This window comes from Palaemon carinicauda, chromosome 44, assembly GCF_036898095.1.
Source record: "Palaemon carinicauda isolate YSFRI2023 chromosome 44, ASM3689809v2, whole genome shotgun sequence".
Lineage (NCBI taxonomy): Eukaryota > Metazoa > Arthropoda > Malacostraca > Decapoda > Palaemonidae > Palaemon > Palaemon carinicauda.
In genome coordinates, this window is record NC_090768.1 from 22,103,701 (window position 1) to 22,120,625 (window position 16,925).

The 16,925-nt window shown below is 38.1% G+C and overlaps 1 protein-coding gene across 3 annotated transcripts in view; it reads left to right on the top strand.

Annotated features, from left to right (window-relative positions):
• The window catches only part of LOC137634107 (uncharacterized), a 65,138-nt gene that overhangs the window by 41,035 nt on the left and 7,178 nt on the right, over positions 1 to 16,925 (top strand). For all 3 annotated transcript variants that reach the window (XR_011042450.1, XR_011042451.1, XR_011042452.1), the window contains one exon: positions 10,794 to 10,979. The gene's annotated coding sequence lies outside the window, so the exon portion shown is untranslated. The remainder of the gene's footprint in view (positions 1 to 10,793; positions 10,980 to 16,925) is intronic.

Genomic DNA, 16,925 nt, shown 5'->3' on the forward strand with positions numbered 1-16,925 from the left:
CTGTGACAAAAGCCCTCTGCTGTATGATCCCCTGCAAGATAAATCGTATTAAAACTGATATCAATAGTAATTTAAACTATATGGAACTTCCCAGTGTAGGTTAATTTAAATTCATGAATATTTTGTTAAATGATTCCCGGTATTAATGTTAGTCTTCATTCTCATTTGTTTCAATTAAATTCTCTCTCTCTCTCTCTCTCTCTCTCTCTCTCTCTCTCTCTCTCTCTCTCTCTCTCTCTCTCTCTCCATTTATATATCGCTCTGTGCATTTCTAGCCGTTAATTCATAAAATTCATGAAATTTGTTGGAGCCCCTGGGTTTATAGCATCCTGCTTTTCCAACTAGGGCTGTAGCTTAGCAAGTAATAATAACAAAAAACAGAATTTTAAAGGATTTTGGTTCTTAATATTTTATATTTTACCCGTAATATTTTCTTTGAATAGAATATAACGTACGTTTTCAATTTTTTAACATTGACTAATGTAAATCTATAACATTCGTGCGTATTCGTCAATTAAGTAAATGGTTTTTCAACAAATATCTTCTGAAAACCAAGGTAGTCTAGCAATTTAGAAATTATTAAAAAGCTGCTATTTAAAACATGTCATAGAAATTCTGGGTTTGTTGGAAATCTGATAGGTCGAAACATTTCTTCTGAAAGAGTTGCAAAAGATTTAATGCTTTATTGAAAGAGAAAAGTATTGTAAGCTGGATTTTCTTAAATTCTCTAGATGTTTTTGCTTTAAATGACAAAGATTTGCATGATGTGGTATTCATTAAAAATACATTAACTGCTGTGAAGGCATATTATCTACACGACTTCGTTCTAAACGTGGTGGTATTTTTATTTTAAATATTTTCTTTATTGAAGTTTGGACTTACGGAAGAAACGTTTAATGACTTTAAAGACTAAACATTTATGCTTACCAAAGATTAGAAATATATATATATATAGAAATAATCATAATTTCTTTTGTAAGCCTAATTAAAAAGTTATTGTACTCTGCAGAACTAAATAAGGTCTTCATTAACTGCAACCACGGATCTTTCAAATGTGTAAAATAGATAAGAATCAAGTTTCTGCATTTTAGTATCACGCCAACTATATGAAATCACTTGACTGGTTAAGAAATTTATAAAGTTTGTTCTCGATCAGAAATTTAGGAACAATGGTTCGGATAATCAATAATGTATCCATTATTATAACACTGTTATCAATAACGCATATAGTTGCACTAGCATAGGTATGAATCATAATGTAATAAAAGCTATCATTCATTATAACTAATTTTTCTGTTTACCTGCCATCAATACAAACGGGGTAAGAAAATATTCCTAAGTGTAACCTGCCTATTGTAATATTCATGGAGCCAGCCTGTGTATAATGGCGGATAGTGCATATGATGCCATATTGATAAGTATCCCAGAATACTTTGTTCAGCTAAGGGATAGGCCTATTTCTAAATGAAAAATGCTCCTATATTCAAATCAAGTTACTTTTGGTTTGTCATATTTGTTGACTAATCAGTTTTATTAGCTTTGTTTTGTTAATTATTAGTAACTACAATTGGTATGGCAAAACTTAATTAATATTTAGATAAATTTTTATAATGGTAGGCCTATCAATAAAAAGGAAATTAGTGTTGATTGGGATGCGCTCTATTTACAAAAATATACAGTACATTAAAATGCTGTAAATGAATACATTACTGTGGTACCATTGGTGGATATGAGTACAGTAGGCTTGTGCCTAAATATCTAAATTCTGAAGTGTATAATTAACGAATATATATTCAATTCAGATAACTAATATACTCAACTTAGAGATTCTTGGAGTTAAGGGACTTCTTAGCGATCTTCTTCCCACCTGATTCCCATTTTTATATGGGGTCGCCGTTGCGGATGAGCCGTTTCCATCATTTTCTATTCTGGGCTTCTGCCTCATCAATCCCCTTCTCCTGTAAGTCTCCTCTCACACAATCCCTCCATCTCTCTCTTGGTCTCCCTCCTCTTCTTCCTCCTTGAACCTCCATCTCCATAGTATGTCTCCCAACGTGGTCTTCATCTCTCCTTATCAGGTGTCCAAACCATCTCAGCCTCCCTTCCTGCACTTTCTTTGATATTTCCACCACCTTTGTCGACCCCCTTATGTAGTAATTTTTTATCCGATCCTCTCTTGTTACCCCCAGGCATCCACCTCCTTAGCAATGGATTATTTATATTTTAACCAGATTTTATTCCAATGAAATTGTATATCACTTAATGCTGATATATTTATTCTTCTGTAAATCATTCTTTATTCATAAACTATAAAAGCAGCTAAAGTACTTTAAGAATATATTAAAAAATCAGTTCTGCGTGGGTGTTTGATATACGATATAGCATTCATCAAATATTTTGTTAGATAAATACGTATACTGCATAGTTTTTGTTGTCTAAATGTCGTAAACAGACCAGGTAGATTCGTTCATGAAGCAACTATCGGCAGTGTAATAAAACTTGAAAATAAATTTCAATTTTTATATATCAATTATTCTAAATGTTGTCTATACAAGTGAATTTTAAAAGCCTATTATAGTCCAACTAGTCTATCGGGGGGATTAAGTATGGTAGAAGTCTCATTGGCCGAAGTAAATGTTTGATCAAGGTCACCTCTTACAGGGAAATTGTCCACAAATCTGGAAAATTTTGGTGTTTGAGCTCGGTGGCCACTTGAGGAAAGGGTGGCCACAGTTTGAGGCATAAAACTTGGGTCCCTGATCAATATCGATCTATCTTGGGAAATTTAATGTTAGCCCACTATAATCCCCAATATTACTCAGAAATTAACTAATATTCTATAGGTAGATTCAACAATAAAAATTGGACTCCATTTTACAGTATAAGATTGGTCTATAATTATATCTAATTGCTGTGAACGAAAGCTATTCAAGTTTTGCTTATGATACTCGATATAATCAAATAAATATATATTTTTCAGAGCACACATTGAAAGCAATGCACAAGTAGCATAAGCTGTTTTTGTTAAAAACCCAAATTGTACTGTGTTTTTCACAAAGAAAATCAGATCAAAAGTAAAAAATAGTATATCAAAATTATGAAGATGCAAAACAGTACAGCATTTAATTTTGATTAATTTGTGTTCAAGAACAACAGGAGATTTATTCTGATTTAGGGAAATTTTAATAGATGTCTAAAAATATACAGTATTTGTCAACTGTGAAAGGTCCATTCTGGTCGTAGACAGAGAAAGGAGGACGTGCTTTTTAACTAGTGATTTACTAAACAATGAAGGCACTTTTATTATTTTTTTCTGACGTCATTGCCCTCCCCCCTTTTTTAGATATAAGAATAACCAGCTATTTTTGTACGAAGGAATGCACTAAGGTTTTAAATTAGCGAAGCTATTTTTTTTATTGAAGTTTTCCAAAATCGTTTTTTAGCGTGTGAGAAGTTCCAAAGTTCTGAAAGGGTAATGTATGATGTTTGCCACCAGTCGTTTAGTATTGTCACTTAACGGTACCACGCTGCTGTTATAAGATTTTATGTTACGAGTTAGTAATACTACTTTATAGTCGCCTTTAATCTTGGTTGCTAGTAAACGAGGGAACCGAGACATTAGCCTTCCATGTCCTGTTCCTAAGCCTAAATTATTTTTTGACGCCAGTAATGAATATTACGGTACTGCATTTTAATTACATATTTCAATTTGATCTGGGGGACAAATTGGAGATTTTCCAATTTTTTAATTAGTAAAAATTTTATTTCCAGTGAAATATCGTGAAAGACTAAGTTGTAAATATTTTTGCCTTGTAAAAACGTAAAAAAGATTTATGAATATTAATCAGTGCATGAGACTTATTGAAGCATTTTGCCTTCACATACACAATAAACAATTCGGTGGTTGGCATGTTGATACAATAAGTGAACGATTAAAGAAAAAACTCTTATTTTACTAATTATCAACTAATCGCCAATCTTTTGAAGTAACCAGCCTGTACATATAAAAGTCTGCAGCAATCCCTCATTTGTATGTAGATACGCATACAGTCCTGACAAGTAGACTTCATACAGTTCTTTAAGAGATATCTGCATGGTCTCACTAAACGGTAGCGTTAGTAAATTCCACATTCATGCATATTTGCATTTTTTGTTGAAGAAATTTAGAATTCCATCCAAGGTGTTAGGTAGCTCGTTTTGTCAGCCACGCCCACCAGTTACTTGATCTCTCTCTCTCTCTCTCTCTCTCTCTCTCTCTCTCTCTCTCTCTCTCTCTCTCTCTCTCTCTCTCTCTCATTGTTGTGTGTAAAGAAATCTAAGTTTGCTTAGCAATACAAATAAAGTTCGGCCATATTATAATTGTTTTAAGCTTTAAGTTTTAAAATATATAGCTCCCTCAACTGTCTAAATATGTAGAAAGCCAGTGTTGACCGTAGTGATTCTGAAATTAGAAGTTGCTGTATGATGCAAACCGTAATTACTGAATCAGATATGGAAAAGAATGTGTATTAGTTTGTTTTAGGTGTCTATAGCTTCGACCGTCACGTGTATCATTATTGACTTCATCTGAAGGAATTTTGATATTTCGTAAATCGCCAATGTTTTTCCTCCCTGTTGTTCGCATTTAATTCCACTGATAAGTATTGTTTTTTTTTGGGGGGGGGGAGAGCCAGGAATTTAATTGTGGAACTTTTAGTTCAAAGGTTTATTACTTTCACAACTTTTATTTGAAGAGCTCTCTCTCTCTCTCTCTCTCTCTCTCTCTCTCTCTCTCTCTCTCTCTCTCTCTCTCTCTCTCTCTCTCTCTCTCTCTTGTGTGAATAGAAAGCTCTTCGACAAATTCTTGTTAAGTATTTAATCCTAACTAATCTTAACTAATACTTCAAGGGGTTTTATTAGTCCCGTAACACACGGAAACCACTTGCGCCCTACAGGACCTGCAAGATTGTTTGTCGTATTCATCCTTTAAGAATGTAGGTAATGAAATAGGGTAGTCCGCGTTAATTGCCAAATTCCCAATACCGTAGAATTTCGAGAAAAGAAAAGCGTTTTCAGCTTCTTGGAAGTCTGTTTACTTTCTCGTGTCAAACTTCTTTACTTAAGGAGGACCTTCTCTTGCATCTAAAATGTCATTAACGCTTCTATGATTAGCTAATAAAAGTGGATTAGGTTAGAATGCCAATTATTACATAATGTTAATAAAGAGAGAGAGAGAGAGAGAGAGAGAGAGAGAGAGAGAGAGAGAGAGAGAGAGAGAGAGAGAGAGAGAGAGAGAGAGAGAGAGAGCGCGCATTGGGATGTATGTTGCAAAAAATAAGGTAAAAATTACCTAGTTAGGAACAAATATTTGTCCCCAAAAAGTATAACTGTAAATGTATGACAGGGTGGACGCATTTGCTCACCCCACACCCACCAAGAAACACTGATTAGTCAACAAATATGACAAACCAAAAGTAGCTATTTGAATATAGGTGCATTTTTCACATTTAGAAATAGGCCTATCCCTTAGCAGAACAAAGTATTCTGGGATACTTATCAATACGGCATCATATGCACTATCCGTCATTATACTAGTTCTAAGTTTTATAAAAGGGAAATATATTTTGATTACTAACTCGTGGAAATATTTTAGAAATGTCCTAACTGATGGAATGCTTGTAATGAAACTGTCATTCGTTATGTTTGCCAGTCCTGTCATCTCCTAGCTGCCATCTGTTGCCCTCTCCTCCCCCCCACTCCATATTAGTTGTTTTATTTGCGACGTAGCACTTTACCAAGTTGTTCACACGGTGCACTGTAGACATAACTAAAGAGCCTTTACATTGTCACTTTTGGCCTTGGGTGAACCCACTTCTTCAACCATAAACTATCTCCATTCAATTTTCTTTCAACTTAATGTCCAACTACTTCAAATTTAACGTCTTAGTACACATCGGTTATGAATGACTCTCCAAGCTCAAGCACCTGACAATAAGTCCCTAATTCTATCAATAAATTATGTACGTCAGAGGAGAGAGAAGAACCTGTCGAATTCAACTGCAAATGTTTGTTAGAATTAGGGAGTAACGAGTCTGATATAAACTGTATCGCGTTGCTAAGGTATTTTTACAAGTAAATATGTGGAACCAATTAATATTTATTTATTTGCTAAGACAAATCTAAATGTTTTCTTAATAATTCAGTGTATATTTTAGAGTACATTTATTTCACTGGGTATACAGTAGATTAAGCAACATTATTCCCATTTTCAAACACTTTAAACCCTTATTTACATTACCCCTTCACCTCCAAATGTTCAATATCAATGCCGATCTCTCACATGATTGTTTTAGCTTGTCTTATTTTAGTTTTCATTTGTATTTCTCTTCCCAAAGCGTAATTTCTAATTTGATGCATTATGTGACTAGTACTTCCATTTGAACCCATTCAGTAGAAATTTATGTAAAGACTGTAATAAGCGATTTTATTCATTCCAATCATGCTTACAATTTGATGCTTATCAAATTTTTATCTTTTCATCCACCCCATAATTGTTGACTTTAATCTGACCATTTCAACTTGATCCCCGAAAAACTCGAATCCTAAATACTATAGTAATACCTAAGCACAAGTGGAATGGCTTTTGGATTTGTTTATTTCAAACTCCTATGTAAGAAAAAAAAAATGGCCCAATAACTCAAAACACAAAATATTGGTTATGGTTACATTTTTGCGGCATCCCTTCCTGGCGCTTGCCGGACTGGGGTTCGAGTTCCGCTCGATAGCTTTAGTATTTGCAACCTCGCCATCCTTGTGAGTTATGGATGGGGGCTTGGGGGAGCCTATAGGTCTACCCAAGTGGTCATCAGCAGTCACTGCCTGGCCCTCCCTGTTCATAGCTAGGGTGCAGAGAGGCTTCGGCGCTGCTCATATCGAGATATGGTCAGTCTTGTTAGCTAGAGCAATGTCAAGGTCCCTTGCCTCTGCCATTTATGAGTGGCCTTTAAATCAAACGATACATGCATACATATACCAAGGCACTTCCCCCAATTTTGGGGGGTAGCCGACATCAAACAAATGAAACACAAAAGGGGACCTCTCCTCTCTACGTTCCTCCCAACCTGACAAGGGACTCAACACCGTTCGGCTGGTACTGCTAGGGTGCCACAGCCCACCCTCCCCCGTTATCCACCACAGATGAAGCTTTATAATGCTGAATACCCTACTGCTGCTACCTCCGCGGTCATCTAAGGTGCCGGAGGAAGCAGCAGGGCCTACCGGAACTGTCACAATCGCTCGCCATTCACTCCTATTTCTAGCACGCTCTCTTGCCCCTCTCACATCTATCCTCCTATCACCCAGAGCTTTCTTCACTCCATGCATCCACCCAAACCTTGGCTTTCCTCTTGTACTTCTCCCATCAACTCTTGCATTCATCATCTTCTTTAGCAGACAGCCATTTTCCATTCTCTCAACATGGCCAAACCACCTCAACACATTCATATCCACTCTAGCTGCTAACTCATTTCTTACACCCGTTCTCACCCTCACTACTTCGTTCCTAACCCTATCTACTCGTGGTACACCAGCCATACTCCTTAGACACTTCATCTCAAACACATTCAATTTCTGTCTCTCCGTCACTTTTATTCCCCACAACTCCGATCCATACGTTGGTACAATCACTTTCTCATACAGAACTCTCTCTACATTCATGCCCAACCTTCTATTATTTACTACTCTCTTAACTGCCCCCAACACTTTGCAACCTTCATTCACTCTGACGTACATCTGGTTCCACCCCACCATTTGCTGCAACAACAGACCCCAAGTACTTAAACTGATCCACCTCCTCAAGTAACTCTCCATTCAACATGACATTCAACCTCGCCCCACCTTCCCTTCTCGTACATCTCATAACCTAACTCTTACCCACATTAACTCTCAACTTCCTTCTCTCACACACCCTTCTAAATTCTGTCACTAATCGGCCAAGTTTCTCTTAACGCGTCTGCAACCAGTACAGTATCATCCGCAAACAACAACTGATTTACCTCCTATTCATGGTTACTCTCGTCTACCAGTTTCAATTCTCGTCCAAGCACTCGAGCATTCACCTCTCTCACCACTCCGTCAACATACAAGTTAAACAACTACTGTGACATCACACATCCCTGTCTCAGCCCCACTCTCACCGGAAACCAATCGCTCACTTCATTTCCTATCCTAACACATGCTTTACTACCTTTGTAGAAACTTTTCACTGCTTGCAACAACCTTCCACCAACTCCATATAACCTCATCACATTCCACATTGCTTCCCTATCAACTCTCATACGCTTTCTCCAGATCCATAAACGCAACATACACATCCTTACCTTTTGCTAAATATTTCTCGCATATCTGCCTAACTGTAAAACACTGATTCATACAACCCCTACCTCTTCTAAAACCACCCTGTACTTCTAAGATTGCATTCCCTGTTTTATCCTTAATCCTATTAATCAGTACTCTACCATACACTTTTCCAACTACACTCAACAAACTAATACCCCTTGAATTACAACACTCATGCACATCTCCCTTACCCTTATATAGTGGTACAATACATGCACAAACCCAATCTACTGGTACCATTATCAACACAAAACACATATTAAACAATCACACCAACCATTCAAATACAGTCACACACCCGCTTCCTTCAACATCTCAGCTCTCACACCATCCATACCAGATGCTTTTCCTAGTCTCGTTTCATCTAGTGCTCTCCTCACTTCCTCTCTTGTAATCTCTCTCTCATTCTCATCTACCATCACCGTCACCTCAACACCAGCAACAGCAATTATATCTGCCTCCCTATTATCCTCAACATTCAATAAACTTTCAAAATATTCCACCCACCTTTTCCTTGCCTCCTCTCCTTTTAACAACCTCCCATTTCCATCTTTCACTGTCTCTTCAAATCTTGAGCCAACCTTCCTTACTCTCTTCACTTCTTTCCAAAACTACTTCTTATTCTCTTCATATGAATGACTCAATCCCTGACCCCACCTCACTTACCTTGCGCTTTACTTCCACATTTTTCTCTCTATACTTCTTAAACGATATCAAACTAAATATAAAGCGATTTGCAAGACTTTGTGTTTCTGTTAAACCACAAACAATTAGAACTCTTTAATCTAAAATGAAATGTCTAGATTAATTATATCTAGCTAAAACTTTATTTCTTCAAAGTTGATATTCGGCTTTTGGAGTACGAAGGCTTATATGATTCCCTTTTGTGTTGGGGTTTAGTAAGTCAATGTAATTAATACATGGTGTCCCATAGAGACTTTATTACTACACTAATACTACTATTTTTAATATTATGTTCCTCGGTAATTACATAACTTTAAGTACAAAAAGCCACAAGCAATATATAAGGGGCTATTAGAAATGGAAGGAGAGAGATACTGTAGTGAAGGTGAATAGATAATTAGGAGATTGGTACCCGAAAAAAAGGAGACCATAGTCTTGACATAAGCAGAAGGAAAGCCAAAAAAAAAAAGAAAAAAAAAATAGAATATTTAGAGCAGGAAGTTAGGAAATTTGGAGACCTTGACAAAGTAGGATAATTGTCATTGTAGGGTGGAATAAAGGACTGAGGCAGTAATGGTGCCTACATTGTTAGCAAATATTGAGGCGTTTGGTGTTATAAAGCTGGAGGGATTTTGGTACAAGATGATTAAAGGAATGTTTGAACAAGTTGCAAGTACACCTCATTTGAGGTTAATAACTGAAACAGGTATATGGACAGTAGAGTATAGAATAGTATAGAAAGGTGGTGCATTTTCAAAACATCATTACATCAGATCAAAGGGATTAACTGGTGATGAGGTGTGGGACAGAGGTAGATGGAGAAAGCTGACCAGAAACATCGACCCCACATAGAAGTGAGAAAAAATATAGACAGAAGATGATGATAGATGGTTAGTTAAAGAGACAGTGGAAGACCAAATAAGGGCAATGTCCGGAAAAAAAGTCACTTATAAATTTGCAAAAAGTATAATATTGAAGAAAAGAAAGAAGAAATTACAAAAATGAGGTTTGTAAAAGTAAAGCAAAAGGTATTACATAGGTGAAATTAACACCGAAGGAACTCATAATAGTGAAGACAAGGTTGAATAATGATAGATTTAAAAGATAATTGTAAAAAAAGACATGGAAACGATAGTTTTAGTGCTTTGTGTAAAGAGGTAGAGGATACAACAGAGCATTTGCTTAGCCGTGGATTATTACGAAAATAATAAGCAGTAGCATAGAATTAAGGAAATTAGATTTGCCAACCAAAGAAGTTGTCCGATATATCAGACAAGCTGTGGAAGTCAAAAATATAAATATGCAAGCTATGCTATATGTGTAACAGGTAACTAATGATAATGAAATTTCTAAAGATTATATCGCTTTGCACCTACTGTATACATCTACTGTAGTTGTGAGACCTTAATCATAGTGTTGCGGGGTGAGCAACGAAGAACATGGAACCTGGTTGTTATAGTAATAGCATATAGGTTTATGATAAATTGAAAGATAACTTAGCCATTTTTTTTTTGGGGGGGATGAGTTTTAAAGTCCAATTGTTTTCCAATATTTATTTCTAACTGATAATTACCAATGCTGTTTCAATGGTCTCTCTCTCTCTCTCTCTCTCTCTCTCTCTCTCTCTCTCTCTCTCTCTCTCTCTCTCTGCTTTTACTGGGAATTTAATTTGTATTAAATGATTAAATGTAGTAATAGATATACGAATGTTGATTAATTTCATTTTTTTTCAGAGGTTGAACATACAGTACTTGTCAAGAAGATAAGATTCTTCCCGGCTGTGGCTCAAGCATCCAACTCAAGATAACACACTTGGAAGATATGCTGCAATATCTACAAGAATATGGTTAACTAGATAAGGTTTTGGTGTTTTTTAGTGTGTGGGGACATTATAATCGAGCACTCCTGCTTCTTAATAAGTAAGTAATTCCCACAACATCCTCATAGCCACATATTTACGTTGATTAACTTCATCCACTTTTGTCAAATTTCACACTTTTTCATAGTCCTCTTAAACAATTCCCACAAAATCAACTTGCCCACATATTTACGTTAAGTTCATCCAGTCTTTTGTCACTTGTCACTAACATCAAATTGGTCACTTACGTTGGTTTAACTTCATCCTAAACTATGCCACTATTCTCACTTTCTCACTTCTCTATCAACAAGCCATTCCCATTTCCACTTACGTTGATTATATCAATCTTGTCTCTATTCTACGTTTCCACTTATTAAACAATGCAACTACTGTATCCCTTAATTATATCATACTGGTAATAATAGGCCCCCTTTATTTACTGCACTGTATATTCAACCATTACATTGATCAATATCATATGTTCCATGGCTGATCCTTAATACACACCAACATTTATCTCGAAAGTTTGTAATGCACCTGACACAGTCTTCACTTTTTAATTATAATCTATGGTAGAGTAGCATCACTACATGAATTATACTTTTCAAGTAACCTCTGCCTTTACAATGTCCTACAAATTACAGATCCTGGCACTTCGCTACAAGGTTTAAAACTGTGGTATAATTTTTTTTTTCTCTCTCTCTCTCTCTCTCTCTCTCTCTCTCTCTCTCTCTCTCTCTCTCTCTCTCTCTCTCTCTCTCTCTCTCTCTCTCTCTCTCTCTCCTGCAGTAGGTTATTACAAAGTTAGCTTTTATTCCTGAAACCTCTTACAAGAAGTAAAACTGATGATTATGAAATTGAACAGATTTTTAAATCTTTCAGCACCTTTACCAATATTGTTGCGGTCTTCCCATGCAATACTATTTTTTCTTATACTAATTTTTTTACACTTCTCCTGGTTTTATGAAATTCATTATGAGTGTTTTAATGTTTTGGTAATCTTATTTATCTCTAGTACCCTTATTTATCTTTAGTACAGTATATCGCTTTTACTGGCTGTTCCTGGTTTGTCTCCAATAGAAATGTCTTCGAAAACAATTTTCCGCATATATGTTCCCATGTTTATCATACTAGTATCCTCCATTTATTTTCATAAGATAGTTCCAATATGAAACCCTTTCTCAATTATTAGTGTCTTCTCATTTTCTTAAAGACCAATAGACTGCCTTTCTTGGTGCCCTGTTAGACATATTTTCAAGATCCATAAAACGGATTTTGAGCGAAGTGAAAAATCTATTTTTGGGTGAGATTGCCATGTCGTCCTGATGGAAGTTCCTAAGGGTAGCTTCAAAAGGGATATATTATACTACAGTGATATTCCCAGAGAATTAACCTTCAGGTTCCAGAATTCTAACTCCTGGAGCGAATATCCTTAAAATATTCTCAAGGATATCGCATAATATCAGAGGACGCAGTCTTGACACGTCACATAGCAATCTGCACCCCTAATAGCGTTTACGCTTCGAGGGGGACGTGGCAAAAAAATAGAAGGGGGCCGTAACAAGGTTACCCCCGTTCCTGTACTACTATTGACCACCAACCCAGCGCCATTCCCAAGATGGCGGACATTCCTTGTAGCATTGAGCGTGGTGCTACAGATACAGTACGTCAGGGAGGGAACTGTGAAGATCTTTTCTTTTAAGAAAGAAGGGTGGGTCCATCAAGACGACATGGCGATCTCGCCCAAAAATAGATTTTTCGCTTCGCTCAAAATGCGTTTTTTGGACTCAAGCCATGTCGTCCTGATGTTAGTATACCAGAGCATTAATGTATCTGTGGATTTTCATCAGTGCCTTAACCTTGGGACAACCTTTCTATGATCGTTTGGATCAATCGAGATAAATGACGTTACCGTTATCCGTCATTATCACTAATCATCTCCGATATTAGTGCTTCCTGCCCCTACAGGGAAGTGTCATTCTAGACAGTAGAAAAAAGGGGGTCTCAAGGTAAGCATATATTGTATGGAAAAACATAAGAATACACCAGATGAACAAACAGTCTCGTAGTTTGTGAAAATTACCAAATACTTAAGTGTTTCTTAAATCCATTGTTTGTGAGCATACAAATATATAAAAGTACATACTCTGGACTTTTAATCATGCAATTTTCGGGCGAGTTAGGACGCAATTACATTCTAATAGACATATTATTAGTAAGTAAAATGAATGTAGCATGGTAACAGAATTATACATGTAACCTGTACAGCGATTATCTTTCTTTCTTGGAAAGCAAGAAATGATAAGTGCCACTCTCAGATTGAAGAAAATTTATAAAACAAATTCTCTTCATAATTCCTGTACTGGTTACTTTTATTGGCACTGTGTACTATGTACACCGGCACTAGTGCTATCTGTATAATTCCACACCTGGGATTTTGAACAGAGCTAGTGTCACCATGGTAACACTTAATCAAAGGAGGTCACACCCTAAGAGGGATGACCCCGTCTCCCTTTAATTGACAGTCCCAATCAATTAGCTGTTCATTGTAGAATTAGACGGCGGGTTAATTACTCTACTCGACGTCACCACATACTACTACAGATCATGGACTTGCTTAGCATAGTGTTTGTAGAACACACTGGATAATTCTCACCCAATATATGTGCGAGGAAATTTGAAGTCCCAAACCATTGACTGTTTATAACAGTAATTAGGGGGCAGGTTTTAATACACTACCTGCCACCACTACATAGTGTTTCAGTTCATGTACCTGTTTCGCATAGTGTTTGTAAAACACTCTGGATGATTTCCATCCAGTGTATGAACGAAGACGCTTAAAGTCCATATACTGAAAGAAGTTCAGTGATGAAGCAATCTTTCTCGGATCATGACCTGCGGGAGTACTGTCAGGATCCGCTCTACTAATAAAGTAGGTGAGCTTCGCCCTCAGTTGTTTTAGGGATAAGTTTAATCCAGAGGTTTCTCCTTTAAAGAGCTGTCCTCCCCTGAAGTCTGAAGTTCTACGAAGATAGACCTTTAGACACACTACCGGACATAGAGAGAGACATCTTCCTTCAGAGGGCAGATTCTCCAGGGACCCCACCTTTTAGTGGGTAGCTCATTCTTAGCGAGGAAGGATGGATCAGGGAAGAGATTCAGTTCTCCTGTTTCTGAGAACTGAATGTGGCCCTCATCCCTAGAAAGGGCCACTATTTCACTAACTCTAGCCCCTGAGGCTATAGTGAACAGAAAAATAACCTTTTGGGTTAGATACTTAAGCAAACAATCTTCTTTGTTCAAGGATGAGGCATAATGTAGGACCTTGTCCAAAGACCAAGAGATGGACTTTGGTGGTGCAGCAGGCCTAAGCCTCGCACATGCCTTCGGGATCTTATTAAAGATCTCATTCGCCAAGTCTACCTGAAAGGCATATAAAAGAGGTCTAGTCAAGGCTGACTTGCACGTAGTCATCGTGTTGGCCGCCAAACCCTGGTTATGAAGATGGATAAAGAAGGACATGCAGAGGTTTATTGAAATCTCTCTCGGTCCTTTTGCTTTTACGAAAGTAACCCACTTTTTCCATGATGACTCATATTGTCTTCTAGTTGACTTAGACTTGTATTCTTCTAAGAATTCTATATTGCCTTTTGAGATCCCAAATCTTTTCTTAACCGCTAGGGCAAGAAAATCATGCAATGAAGGGTTTGGGTTCTCTGTAATAAATCGAAGGCAATTAATCTCTGAACCTTCTGGAGTTGTCCCGGGTTCAGAATAAAGGATAGCCTCAGCCTCTGTTCCTTCCTCAAGGAGGATAGATTGCTCTTGGGCTACCTGGGAGCCAACAGAGCTACCCCACCTGGAAGGATCTCAGCATGTTGAGGACTCTTAGCAGGTGATTGGACGGGATGAACTGGAAATCCTGAGTCTATCCCTTCCATTTCAGAGACATGATGTCTATCATTTAAATTAGAGGATCCTCGTATAGGGCTACATATCAAGGTAGTTCCTTGATGGCGCTCATAATGAAGAGGTCGGATTGCAGTTCGGGGACTTGTTCCCATCTGGGAGAGAATAGGTCTGCGTCCGTGGACCATTCTAACTCTATCGGCCTGAGCCTGAGTAGAGTATCCTCTGTCACATTGCGGATTGGTTGTATGTGAACTGCTGACAGGTGCCATCCCTTTAGGTAAGGGATGGCTAACTACACCTAGACTGTATGAGACATTCCTTAGCATCGTCGATTGCAGCGTCTCGTTATCGCTTCGGAGTCCCAGATCAGCTGTAGACAATCTGATCTGCTTGGAGAGAGTTTCCCTACTCATGACTGGACCAACATGGTCTTGGCATTTTCGGGCTTTGACCTTTGTTAGGGAAGCGATTAAGGAAGGACTGCTATCGGTCTTTTTAGGCCTCTTCGAGCGTTTGATGCTTGTTTTCTCCAGGCTCCCAGTGCATCTTGCAGCAGTGCTCTTAGCACAGGGCCTGCCTCTATTGCGAACTGGAGAGAGATCAGGGTTCCTCCCTGTTCTCGTTTTGGGAATCTGACTGATTACCGGAGTCCCTTGACAGACCTTGCCATCTCCTTTTACCTTCCCAAAGGAAAGGAGAGTTGGAGTGACAACAGGCTTCAATGGCTTTTCAGTCATTGAAACCTTTGAGCCGGAGAGAATCAAGACTTCTTGATGTTTATCTTTCATCCACGATGTTCCGGGGACCGGATCATTTCTTCGGATGTTCATAGACCAGCCACCTTGGGTGCTGCCCACCCCAGTCTCTTGTCCAGGAACATTGTTGCCTGAACATTTCTTAGGCTTAAATATTGCATGACTGTGTCTGCCAGTTTTATGAAGGCAGCTAGGACTCTGTCTAGTCTGACGAGTATCTTTCCTAGGAAGTGCGTTACTTTGTGTAACTTGAGTCCTAGATAGGAGGGGAAAGGGTGATTGACTGGAAGTTGCCGATAGACGACTTTCAGGTCTGGCAAGACTATAGGCACCCTTATTTGCAGCGGGGTCCTTATGTTCAGGAGGATAAACATCCTGAACTCGTTGTTTTATTTGGACTTGTTGAGTGGCAATAAGTCCTGAATGACTCTGAATTTTCTTGAGTACTTCTCGTAAACACACAACGGCCTTCCCTGGAATTCGGTGGACTAAAGTTTCCTTACCACCTGTATGCTCTAGAGCTCTCGGGTAAACTCCTCCAGGAGGGTTTTGGATTATCTGAGGAGTTGAGGAAATGGTGGTAGAGATATCTCCACCTCTCATCTTAGTCCCATCTTGATTAGGCCATGGACCCAAGGATCGAAGGTCCAGCGATCGTAAAGGAATCTCCCTCCTACTATAAGCATTTCTATGCTTCGACTGATCAGTAGGAATATCTTTTCGACCATCTGTTTGTGACGTCTCGGTCACTACAACTGTGGATTGTTGTTGAACCGCTCGAAATGGATTTCCAGACCTCTCCATCTTCCTTTTAGGGTGGGGACCCACAACCTTAGAAGATTCTCTTTTTGAAAGGATGCCCCACTTTTGGAGAAGTCCTACTTTCTCCGTGGAGGCGTTCTTAATCACTTTCTTGACTACCTCGTCTGGAAAGAGGTTTTTACCCCAGATGTTGGAAGATATTAGTTTTCTTGTATCGTGTTTCGCTGTTGCGTTAGCTAACACAAACTCCCTACATGTTCTTCTAGCCTTTATAAAGGCATAAAGATCTTTTACCAAAGTAGCCATATGTAGTTTGGCTAAGACCTTGAGCATGTCTGGGGTATCTTGATGAGCCGAACAGAACTCTATGTAGTTCTGTAGAGATAAGGAGGCTGCAAGTCTCTCCTTTGTTTCTTGTTCATCCTGTAAGAGAAACTCAGATAATTTTGGAAGATTTTCCTTAAATTGTCGACTGGCGACATCTGCCTCAAGTCTTCCTACTGAAAAGGTGAAATGGGCCTTCTTCCAGTTCTTCTCTTATCTGGGAAATGCTAGTGACAGAGGCTCGCACTCCTTGA